Source organism: Ruditapes philippinarum, unplaced genomic scaffold (genome assembly GCF_026571515.1).
Source record: "Ruditapes philippinarum isolate M1 unplaced genomic scaffold, ASM2657151v2 ctg2182_1_1_1_1, whole genome shotgun sequence".
NCBI lineage: Eukaryota > Metazoa > Mollusca > Bivalvia > Venerida > Veneridae > Ruditapes > Ruditapes philippinarum.
The window spans coordinates 134,269-148,114 of NW_026856561.1; the positions used below are offsets into that span (position 1 = coordinate 134,269).

The window sequence follows — 13,846 nt, forward strand, 5'->3', positions numbered from 1 at the left end:
AAATGCAGACTCGCTTTGACTTAGTCTGTACATGAGGGACAATGAAAACTGCAACATCCCTACCGCTAAGTAGACTTTTTCAATAACCAAAATTAACCATACATAAATTCATTAAAAATAAAAGATGAACAAAATTGCATTTTAGAGGAAAAGGTGTGATTGTCCTAGGTTCAATGTCTTGTTTTAAAGTTCAATGAGACAGGTCACCTGTTGCAACATTAAAATACGTCTGTTTGAAAGTTCATCACATTAGCTGGTTAAATATAGATCGATGCACCGTTTTGTTATATAACAATCGTTTATGCATATAATTTTATAAATCACCCATCAATCGATAGTCTATTCATAACGTGTGGGCGAGTTAGGAATTTAAACTTTAATTATCATTCCTTCCTAAATTATACCAAGAACTTGGAAAAGCAGAGTCATGATTATTGATGAATGCCTCCTTTTATAATTTCTGACCTTCCGTTGATACGTCAGATCACGTTTGATCTTGTAATGCGTCATAGATTTATAATTAACATATGAAGTATTGAAATGGTTATATAAGAACATTTGATAAATGGATAATTTTGCTAGACCCTGAATGACTGAGACTTTGTTCGGTAAGTTGTTAAATATTGCTTAATTCAATCTTATTTAGAATAAATTGATAACCTTTATAACCTAAATGAAAGATTTTACCTTATTGAATGTTTCTTTATATGTATTAACAGAGCATGTGTGTTTCGTTTTTGTTTCAGATTAACGTCAAATTACATTCTTTCGAGAAAATTGCCGAATGCTATATTTTCACTCGAATGCGAAGCGTTCATAATTTATTTATACTTTATTCATAAGCATCTCATCAAATACGAGTTTCTCCAAACGTACATAAGTAGTATTGCATGATTTGGTGATATTTATGCAAAATTAAATTATATTTTTTCTATGGTTTATAGCTATATGTCATAAATTACAATTATTATTAATTTCGTTTGCGTATTTATGAAAAACATACTAAAATATTTAAATTGATAGAATAAATTTCCGTTTTGCATATATTATTTCTATAGCATCTGAATATTTTATTCCGGAACATTTATTTTGTTTATATATTATAAGTCATTTGTATAAAATGAAGGATATTGCACTTTTCCGTTATCCCCTATGAACAGACTCAATCAAACCGAGTCTACAATTTTCATGTATTTTTTTCCAAAATTGTTTCCATAACTTCTGAGAGTGTTGCTTTATGGGATCATTGATTCTAACACATCTACCGTTGAAGTTTGAATACCACTTAAACCGGTGCTAGTGATTTATCCTTCTTGAACGGACTCAATCAAACCATGTCAGCATTCTTTATATAATTGTGTTGTTTTCGTTGATTCCAATGGGTCTCCCCTTTTTTAAGATGAAAAAAAAAACAAGTTTCTAGATGTTTTCAAAATAAAGTTGATACAGTATATGACGGAGGTTCCACATTATCGATATTAAATCATGATAGTATTACGCCCTTTAATCTATGCCACCAATAGTGTAAGAAGATACATTGTATGTGTTTACTGTTAAACTATGTATTTAACTTTTTTTCATTTTCAGACATTTAAGAATGCTTGTCACAGTTTTCATTGTGTGCATGGTGTCGACCGTGACAGCCCAATATGAGCCTTACAATAGCATTGGTCACAGCTTAAATAACGGTTGGAATGATGACCGTGATGATAGCTATGACAACGATTTTGTAGGCGGATTCCAGTCACGATTTGAAGGAGGATATGGCAATAGTCGCAATAGGTTTGATGACAATGATAGGGACTCTGATAACAGATACGACAACGACTTTAATGGAAGATCCAACGATGGTTTTGATGACAGATACGACAGAACCTTTAATGGGAGAAACAACAATGGTTTCAATGTCAGGTTGAATGGAAGATACGGTAATGATTATGATGACGGATACGACAGTGACTCTTATAGAGGATACGGTAATGGTGGATACAATAATGGTGGATATGAAAGCGATTCTTTTGGAGGATGGGATGATTAAGGTATATATTTGAATTGTATCTTTTATACCCCTCTATTGGGTCTCGGTGCCTGAAAGGGCGGACTCTCATTAAACATCTATGCAATACAAAACAAGAAGCACAGTAAGGCGATAGAGGCTACATAACGTAAATACTTTGCTCAAAGCATGTGTGTAAATGTGAACCAAACATGTACTATATGTTTTTGTTTGATATTATCTTACTATGTAAATGCATAATTAACATTAATGTAAGTTTCGACACTCATAGCAATAAAATGTTCCAAGGCTGCAACTTTTCATTTAATAACGTTTTTCTCTACAGGCAAGATCAGTGTTTCTTATACAGGAACGATTGTCTTTTAATGTCAATGCAATGCAAGTTTTAGATACTCACTTAATGTCTTCCATCTATGTAACCAACTGCTCCTGTTTGGTGTCAAATCAACGTTTAACCAATAGTTTTGATAATTAATAATAATGACAATCCCCATGCAATCAAGCGTTCTTGTTTAAAATAAATAGTTACGTGTATCAGCTTTCTTTCCCATTACGTGTTCTTTATGTCCTCGACAACCTCGTGTAATTTCGTGATTAACGGGTCAACTTTGCATATCGTGTCCGTTCATACTTAGTGCCAATCTCAACTGCCATACTTTTTTTATTTGCATATTATACCATATTTCCCGGCAGTTTACGTGCTTATCTGTATGCCAGGATTAATCATTTCTTTTGAAATTTATTTTGACCATTAGTTCACTTGGAGCTAAGCAAAGACAAGATACAGCTTTCCCTAGCCCCCTTTTTGGTGTGAACTACAATTCTCATGTTTAACAATATGCCCACGAAACTTTTAATTTTCCGTAATTTTATTGATAGTCGTTTTATCTTCTATATGGGTCCTGAATTACGTTGGTCAAAAAATAAGAGTTTTATAGTCAGATGCCTTAGCTCTCGGTCATTTAAGCTTTTTATTCTACATACATCAGGAGAGTTTTATGAGGACTCGATATTTAAGGTAACACGAACTTTTGGTTACTGACAGTTGAAGGGAGGGAACTCAAACAGAATTCGAATACAAGTATGGTAATAGTTAACAAATATTTTAGATGATTCACCTAATTAATCAACACATTCTATACTTTCAGGATATCCTTCCCATCTGTGCATACTTCGATGTCTTTCAAAGTTTTCATCAACAGCAATTGATTTTCTCTACTGTTCTTGTACGGATGATTGTTATTGTTACACAATAAATGATGATTTTCAAGAACACTTTGCTGTATTCTGAGTTATTTGTTTTAGGAGTTATTTGTTTTAGCTCCATTCATATAGTTGATTTAAAAATGTCTGTAAGCTCAACTAAATTGATCAATTTGATTTTGTCTGCTTGATGGATTTATCAGTTATGTTGTCCTATACTGTAAGATGATCGTGGCCACAGTAAGACTCGAACCCACAAAACTTGAATCGGAAAACACTTAAACCTACATTACTTGAATCGGAAAACACTTAAACCTACATTACTTGAATCGGGAAACACTTGAACCTACATTACTTGAATCGGGAAACACTTAAACCTACAGAACCTGAATCGGAAAACACTTAAACCTACATTACTTGAATCGGGAAACACTTAAACCTACATTACTTGAATCGGGAAACACTTGAGCCTACATTACTTGAATCGGGAAACACTTGAACCTACATAACTTGAATCGGGAAACACTTAAACCTACAGAACCTGAATCGGAAAACACTTAAACCTACATTACTTGAATCGGAAAACACTTAAACCTACATTACTTGAACCGGGAAACACTTGAGCCTACATTACTTGAATCGGGAAACACTTAAACCTACAGAACCTGAATCGGAAAACACTTAAACCTACATTACTTGAATCGGGAAACACTTAAACCTACAAAACTGGAATCGGGAAACACTTAAACCTACATTACTTGAATCGGAAAACACTTACAGCTACATTACTTGAATCGGGAAACATTAAACCGACATTACTTTAATCGGGAAACACTTAAACCGACATTACTTTAATCGGGAAACACTTAAACCTGCAATACTTGTATTGGGAAACATTGGAACCCACAATACTTGTATTTGGAAAACACTCAAACCCACAATACTTTTATTGGGAAACACTCGAACCAACAAAACTTGTATTGGGAAACACTAGAACCCGCAATATTTGTATAAGAAAACTCTTGAACGCACAAAACGTGTATTGAGAAACACTCGAACCAACCGATTTTTTAGAGATGAATGTTTCGATGGAACCTACGAGAAGTTAGAGTCGGGAATAAGAATCTTTAGTCCTCACACACAGACATAGCAAATTTCATATCAGGAATTCATGAATCTGTCCGGCTATGGTAAAAAATGTCGGTTTTCTGTGCTTGAAGTAATACAATTAAAGTCTTTACTCTGTATGGTTGAAAGTACCCAACAAGAGATTATCTCACTTCAAGCAGATTATTTAACTGTGAAGCACCATTATGGAATAAAATAATCTGATAATGGTATTATAACATTAAGTTTTCCGAATCATTTACAACCAACTTTATGTTATAAGTAAAACCAACATATAACAAGGACGTATGAACAGAACATTTATGTCCTAAATTTCTTTCCACAAACCAAAGAAACAACAACACTGTTGCACATATACGATACAAAAAGAACTTATATATTTTATTGTAACATATGTACATATCTATAACTTACATTTTACATGTACAATAAAGAAAATGATAGGTCTATAACGTGATAAAGAACAGTGAATTAATAAAGATATTTTGACTATATATAATATAACATATCCTGGTTAAGGTTACGAAAAATCACAGTTTCCATAAAATCTATTACAAACTCCGCCATGGGATTTTCCGTCACCTACATCCATCTATGTAGTGGGGAACGCGTTTCCAACTTCATTTCTCGGGATAAAGGGGTCAGGGGACCTAAAAATGAACATCTTTAGTTCGGTGTGGCCAAAAACATAATTCCAAACATTTCAAAATCTATTACACTGGCAGATAACCAGTTGCACAGCATTATTCAAGAATATATGACATACAATTAAAGAAAATAATAGTTTGCATGCATTGCTCCTAAAATAATGACTGAAAGCAATTTATATTTACCCCAACCCAGCCAAAATTACACCTAAAATATACCAATATGAAGTGTGCAGCATACTCCAGAATCCGCCCGATTCCTTAAAAAATATCACTAACACACAGTGCAATCAATGGAATTTTTAAAAATGAAAAATAAAGTGACTGTCATACCATTTAGTTTTTCCACAAAATGTATCCAAAGTTTCTTACTTGTTTGGCGCCAACTGTTAAAGCTTGTTTTTTAACTTTTTCACCTCCATTCGGAGAGTCAAAAATACATACAAAGCTACCAACAAGAGGGCCATGATGGCCGTGAGGTTGCTCACCTGTATATAGGCCCCTCGGGTGGGGCCAGTTTAAACCCATGAGCTTTCATTTGATGAACTTGGAAGACACCCATTAGAAGATGTTTCATGATGTTAAGTTTTTTACTACACACATATAATGAAAAACAATGACGTCTGCTCCCCCACCCCCGGAAGGGCCAATTTTTATACCAAGACTTTTTTTTTTAAACAAACTTGGTACACACCCATAAGAAGATGTTTCATGCTAAACATCTAAGCTCTAGCTCATTGGGTTTTTTAAAAGAAGATTTTTTAAGTTTTTACTATACACATATAGTTAAAAACAATGACACCCCTGGGGCGGGGCCAGTTTTGACCCCATGGCTTTTATTTGAACAAACTTTGTAGACACTTACCAGAAGATGTTTCATGTTTAATATCTAAACTCTAGCTATTTGGGTTTTTTCAAAGAAGATTTTTAAGTTTTTGCTATACACATATAAGGAAAATCAATGACCCCCGGGGCGGGGCCAATTTTGACCCTAGGGCTTTTATTTGAACAAACTGTAGACACTCACTAGAAGATGTTTCATGCTTAATATCTAAACTCTAGCTATTTGGGTTTTTTCAAAGAAGAATTTTTAAGTTTTTGCTTTACACATATAAGGAAAATCAATGACCCCCGGGGCGGGGCCAATTTTGACCCCAGGGCTTTTATTTGAACAAACTTGGTAGACACCCATTAGAACATGTTTCATGCTAAATACCTTAGCTCTAGCTCTTTGAGTTCTTTAAAAGAAGATTTTTTAAGTTTTTACTATATGCATATAGGGAAAATCAATGACCCCCTGGGGCGGGGCCAATTTTGACCCAAGGGCTTTTATTTGAACAAACTTGGTAGACACTCATTAGAAGATGTTTCATGCCAAATATCTAAGCTCTAGCTCTTTGGGTTTTTTAAAAGGAGATATCTAAAGTTTTTTCTTTCGGTTGCCATGGCAACCAGAGTTCTGCATGGAATTAAATTCTTTGAACAATTTTTAAAGGTGACCACCAAAGGAACATTCCTGTGAAGTTTGGATGAAATTAGCTTAGTGGTTTATGAGGAGATGTCATGTAAAGTAAAAGTTTACGGACGGACGGACGACGGACGGACGCCGGACGATAGCGGTCACAAAAGCTCAACCTGTCACAAAACCCTGTCACTTTGTGACAGGTGAGCTAAAAATGCTTAGTTTCGGGTAAAAACGCAAAATTACTCCTCATTTCCTACACACAAACATGAAAGAATTACAATGACAGAAAAATATCAAAAGTTGTCAGTACCTTAAAAACACCATATCTGAGTTATGAATACATTTGATGGGGCCATCATTCGAATATGGGACATATTCCCCCCAAAGGAAATACGGTACAAATCTGAACATGCTATTATGTACATAATACACTCAAACAACTATGAGTATAACATATTTCACTGAATTTTAGAGCATGTTAGATACTAAATATCATCTGAAGAACGTAGCGATAAATATAAAATAGCGTGTTATATAATATGCTAAATGTAAACAAAGTAACTTATTTTAACTTTCATACAAAAAAACTAATTCACTATAATTGTACTAACTGTCAAACAGCAATAGATGAAAATGATGGTTCAGGTACTTGGCCAATGAGTTACTTTTTGGAAACTGTAGAAATACACCAAATTAAAGCTTTTGAGAAATAAAATAAAAGCATACTGATGCATAATGGGCCTTTAAATGCAATAATTCATAAAGTAATTGAAGGTGTATTTTGAATGCTAGATGTATTATCACTTGATTTAATATTCTCGATTGGAGCAAGCCCGTGTCTCAATTGAATCTGAAATTACATATTGTATGACACAATAATAGCTAAATTGCATAGAAAGTTAAGAATCCTACTAAAATGCTATGATTATCTGGGGTAAGTTTAACATGTACTTGACACTAGAAGGGAATATAGGAAAATTCAGTTATGGAACATAAAATTTAGGCTAAAATGCACATTGAAATGTACCAATATATTAATGACGTGATGAAAGATGATGAACCATTGATATATTGTAAAACAAGAGCCATGTCAACATGGCCATCCCCAGCCGAATGGGTTTGCTCATTGGAAGAATGTATATGTAGTAGAGCAGAATAATTCAATTTTAAGAGGTCTTTTGGTAATGAAAACTTATGGCTGAAGTGATTACAGGTTTGAAACCTATGTGAATACTGATGGCTGAAAATAACAAAGGGCAATAACTGAAAAATAATGCAGGGTAAGTTATCATTATTGTGTGCTGCACCCCTCCTCAGTAAAATCTATCCACCTATGAAGTTTCAAGTTGATACCTCAAATACTTTTTGAGATAAGCTCCGGACAAAATAGTATGAAAAAGAACAAAGGGCAATAACTCAAAAATTATATAGGGAAGATTTATCATTCTTGCGCACAGCATTCCTCCTCAATAACATCTATCCACCAATGTTATTTCATGTTGACATCTCAAACACTTTTGAGTTATGCTCCACTCAGGTGAAAAATTAAGTATGAAAAATAACAAAGGGTAAAAACTCAAAAATAATGCAGGGAAGAGTTATCATTCTTATGCACTGCACACCTCCTGAGTGAGATCTATGCACCTATGAAGTTTCATGTTGATATCTCAAAGGCTTTTTGAGTTATGCTCTTGACAAAAATTAATTTTGAAAAATAACAAAGGGCAATAACTCAAAAATTATGCAAGGTAAAGTTATCATTCTTATGCACTGCACTCCTCCTCAATGAGGTCTATCAACCTATGAAGTTTAAAGTTGATATCTCAAATACTTTTTGAGATATGCTCTGGACAAAAATGTCGGACGGAAGGACGGACGGACAGACGGAAGGACGGACGGACGGAGACTATTTCTATATTCCTCGCCGCCTTTTCGGCGGGGGATAATAATATATGAGCCGCGTCATGACAAAACCATCGTAATGGGTTTGCGACCAGCATTGATCCAGACCAGCCTGCGCATCCGCGCAGTCTGATCAGGATCCATGCTGTTCGCTTGCAAACCCTACGACAAGTATAGAAGCTGATAGCGAACAGCATGGATCCTGATCAGACTGTGCGGATGCGCATGCTGGTCTGGATCCATGCTGGTCGCAAACCCATTATGTTGGTTTTGTCGTGATGCGGCTTAATTATTTTGATGAATATTCAGTCATATCAACTTCAAACATAATTAAGCAAAGATATAAAATCTTCTGTTAAGTAGTTCTGATGTAAACATTAAAACTATTTATGAAATGCAATGTATCCTGTCGGTGAAATGTCTTGCATATGACCTTTCTACAACAAACTTTTGACAAACCAACATTCAAATTTTTTGGTTGAGATAGCATCAAAGCATCTTCGAGTCAATCCACTGAGTGGCAGACAAAGGGTGTGGCATGACTGAAAATATATAGAGGATATTGAATGAGTGTAAGTTCAATACTGAATTTATTGCACGAATTCAATAAAATTATATTATGCGAGCAACTGGCGAGCATAATATTATTTTATTCAACGAGTGCAATAAATTCAGTAATGAACTTACATGAATTTAATATTCTATTTATCACATACCCAAAATAAAGACCATTTATATGGTGAAATAAGGATCATTTTTCATTGACGCGCCTGTTGGTATAACGTTAACATTTAGCGTGTCTTTACACTATGTTTGTATAAAGCTAATGACGTCAAGTCAAAATATATGCACGGCCGTGCAATACCATATTTACGGAGTCGCAAAATCGGAACGGGTGTGTGATAAAAATGAAACAAAACGGCAGAAAAAATGTATCGAACAGTATTAATTCAGGAGTGTTATAAGAGATTTATCAATAAATGTTGGTAAAAAAACAGCTGCTGTTTAAAAAGTTAACCTGTAATAACTTTTCGTGCAGAAAAAAAATCAAGTCAAAGACAAAAGTGGAGGATTATGAAATTTATTTTCATATACACGTAATTATAATATAACATAAATTTATTCATTTTTAAACTCTTTTCGGCAAGTGGTGTGTATTGTGTGTTATTTTTTTATTTCTGTTATTTTTATTTATTTCTTTTTATCTTTTCATTTGTTTTACGCATCTTCAGCTTATAATAATTTTCAAAATGTTCATTATGAACATTGGACATAACACACATAGTTTAATAAAATGGCAATACAGCGAGCTGTAATTTCCTTTCCTGAAAAAGAAAATGTGCATCAGGCGTTGAGGTACGTAAATGACAATAAAAAACATTAGAATACTGATAGAAAACTGTAAAATCATGTTTTGGATGAGGAGCGAACTGGTCATGTTTAAAAATAAAATTCATGTTCTGTTCTGTACTATAACTTGAAGAGAACTAACAATGAATGTAAGTTATGCTTACTTTGTGATCCCTCTTTGCAGCTGGTTTAATATACATGTATATTTAACGCACGACTCTTGTTTGAAACCTTTACTTAAAGCTCCAAGACTGCATTGGTGCAACTTAACGAGAAAATAAACACTTCTTTTTATTTTCCCACATACCAATCAGAAAAGAGAGCACCAAAAGTTTTATCTTTAACACCGTCCAATTTATAAGTACAAGGATAAATAGAACAGTCGGTATCACTGAAGTACCCACCTTCTAATATGATTAATTCCGTCTACTTGGACACTAAATACGTTTGAAGAATGATGTCTAAATCCACTAAATGGATTTTACCTGACGTAACTAAAATCAAAATAAATATAAAGATAGCTCTGTCAATATAAGTGTTAATAAAAGAGTCAACAAATCTTTGCTCGATTAAACGGCAAGTTATCATAATTTACATTAAATGTAATTCGTTGTTAATTCATATATATGTTATAATAACTTTTCTTCATATAAAATAGAAAAAGATTTCGTTGAAGAAAAAATAGTATATTTCAAATTTGGTATATATTTTTCACGTGGCTATTTGATAATAAAATTCCCGCAAGAAAAACCGTGAAAAAATGGAATACTCGTCAGACTTGGATTCGAGAAAGTCAAAAAAGAAGAAAATTGACCCAAGGTAAAAGCTTCTTTTTTACGAACGAATAGTATATGAACTAAATAGACATGTATATCTAAAATTCTTAATATTAATGTATTATCTTACAACCTAGTTTTGCTTATAATTTATGAAAAGTAATATTATTTTAAAGCAAATACTAATCAATTAATAAAGAACTTGGACTTACATAAAAACTGAGTGGCAATTGGTACTTTATCTTGGCGTTATATTTTTTTCGGCACCTCAGAATCATTGAAAAATATCTTAGACGCTACTATTTTACATGGCCTACATTGCCGACATTTACTTATTTACTGTTGTCTGAATCTAAAATAATTATAAGAGAACTATCTAAGTATTCTTAATATGCAAATTTAATTAGAAAGTAGTTTTACAGAACTTCAAACAAGTTTTATTATGAACTAATTTAATATATTTCACATTGTATTTTTAAGCACATTGTAAAAAAATCCATATCTTCTGCCTATGCATATCGTACGTTGAACCTGCACATGTGCTATAAACATATATTGTATGTTTAATGCAATAAAATCATTTAGTTTGAGTTTGATTTCAACACTTTCCGTGTTGAATCGTGAATACTGTTTCAGCCGGTGCTAGGGGGCGGTATAACGTTAAGCAATGTTATGAGTAAGATATACTCACAGATTTTATTAAATAGATTAACCAAGTGGGCAGAAATAAACGAAAAAATAAACGAAACGCAGTTTGGGTTCCAAAAAGGGAAGTCTACAATTGACTGCATATTTATATTATATTCTATTATTGCGAAAGCACTTAGTGAAAATAAGAAGCTATTTTGCATATTTGTAGATTATGAAAAGGCGTATGATAAAATTGACAGAATTAAACTTTGGCAAAAATTGATTGAAGAAAAAGTAAGTTCAAAATTAGTATTATCATTAAAGGCAATGTATTCCTCGGTAAAATGTTGCGTACGATATAAAAATGAAACATCCGGGTGGTTTGATTCGGGCGTAAAACAAGGCTGTCCGAGCTTCAGCTTATTGTTCTTATTCTTTGTCAATGACGTCACAACAAATATAAATACAAACATAAATGGTATATTTACAATAGAAGATGTCAAACTCTTTTTACTCATGTTCGCGGACGACGCAGTACTGTTTGCACAAGATCCCACAACACTGCAAAGTATGCTCAATGATTTACAAAATTACTGTAACACATGGGGATTAACGATTAACTCCAAAAAAACAAAGGCAATGATTATCGAAAAGGGTCGCCATACTAGTTATAAATTCTATCTTAATAACACTGAAATTGAAATCGTTACATCATTTAAATACCTAGGAACACATCTGTTTAAAAATAACAACTGGAATAGAACTCAAAAACGATTAGCACAACATGCAGCTTACTCTATGCATAATGTATTCATTGTTATTAATCAAATAGATTTACCCATTAAAGATAAATGCAAATTATTCGATAGCTTGGTAGCGCCAGTGTTAAATTATTCTGCAGAAGTATGGGGCTTTCATGACGGTCAAAATATTGAATAAATTCATACTAAATTTTGTAGAAAAATATTAGGAGTAAAACAATCTACTAACTTAGAATGTCTATACGGAGAATTGGGTAGATTACCGATGAAAGTTATTCGAAAGTCAATTATTCTTAAATTTTGGGTAAAAATTCTAAAATCACTCGATAACCATATCATAAAGTTAATATACAATATGCTCCGAAATGATACTGAAAATAATTTATCCTATAATGGAAATAATTGGGCATTCAACATTAGAGAAATGTTAAACCAGTTAGGCATGACTGATTTGTGGCTTAACCAAAATACTGACGTAATAAATTTGACACAAATTAAACAGGGTATACACGATAATTTTACACAGTCGTGGTATTCACGCATTAATAACACACCAAAACTGTGCTCATACTCTCTATTTAAACATGATTTCGTGTGTGAAAAATATTTAAATGAAATTTCAGAAGCTAAATTTAGAATAACCTTATGCAGACTAAGAACCTCGTCACATGATTTAAAAATAGAAACTGGTCGGTACATAAATGCACCTAGACAAGATAGAATTTGTACAAATTGTAATATGCGAATGGTCGAAAATGAATATCATTTTCTTTTGGTTTGTCCCAAACACACAGAAATTAGGAATAAATATTTAAAACATCATTACTGTAGATGGCCTTCATTAAGAAAATTTGAAAATTTATTATTAACAAAGTCATCTAAAGAATTAATTGGTTTAGGCAAATATGTTTATTTTGCATCGTGTAATAGACAGAGAAATTAAATTCTTTTTTATACTTCCCGTGCTAACTTTTATGTACTTTTTATATTTGAACTTGTATCACTGTTAACATTATATATACTTTATGGCTATAATGTTGTTATAACATTTATGCAAATAAAATGTTGTTGTTGCTGTTGTTGTTGTTGTAAAAAAATCCATATCTTCTGCCTATGCATATCGTACGTTGAACCTGCACATGTGCTATAAACATATATTGTATGTTTAATGCAATAAAATCATTTAGTTTGAGTTTGATTTCAACACTTTCCGTGTTGAATCGTGAATACTGTTTCAGCCGGTGCTAGGGGGGGGCGTTATTTTTTCTTTCATAAACAGACTCGAGCAAACAATTGCAAGTTAAGTTTTCATTACTCTAGAGGGAATTCCGCTTCCAGAACTTTGCCACTTCACATATACATGTAGTTGACTGACATAATTATTGTTCAGTGCAAATCAGTACTTGCAATTTTAAATTTGAAAACTGTTCTCATAGAAATGCAATTAGACAGATATGTCAAATGTTTATAAACAAGCAAATTTATATCATACTAGATATGTATAAATATTCTGAAAAACGCGAAATTCTTGATGGGAAACAGTAACCAATTTTACACCGTAAAACTGGACGACTGGTTTTATTGAAGGGACGGTTAACGAGAGACCTTCAAAACTTCGTAAAATACGTGCTTATTGTTATTATTTTTTATCTCTATATCACTAATTATTATACATTTATTCATTTTTATATTTATTCTTTATCATTATTATTTTTGTCATTTTGATCACTGAATTCTTAATTAATTTTTAATATTGAATGGTTTCCTTGGTTAGAAACAAGAAAATAAGATACATATACCTATTCTATATTGGTACATTGGCACAAAAAGTAAGCTAATGTCTTTACCGTTCTGAGAGCTTTATTTTTTCTATGGTCTCATTTCCTTTGAAAAATATTAAAATAGTGTAGAAATTCAAATATTGAACAACGAACAATGTTTAGCTAAAAAATTTGAAAACGCTAGTT

The 13,846-nt window shown here is 32.8% G+C and overlaps 1 long non-coding RNA gene across 1 annotated transcript; it reads left to right on the forward strand.

Moving 5' to 3' along the window:
• The first annotated feature begins 470 nt into the window (after positions 1 to 470).
• Positions 471 to 3,295, forward strand: LOC132746995 (uncharacterized). Its single transcript, XR_009628061.1, has 3 exons — positions 471 to 608; positions 1,588 to 2,039; positions 3,166 to 3,295. It is a non-coding gene; the product is annotated as an uncharacterized LOC132746995 (long non-coding RNA).
• The last annotated feature ends 10,551 nt before the right edge of the window (positions 3,296 to 13,846 follow it).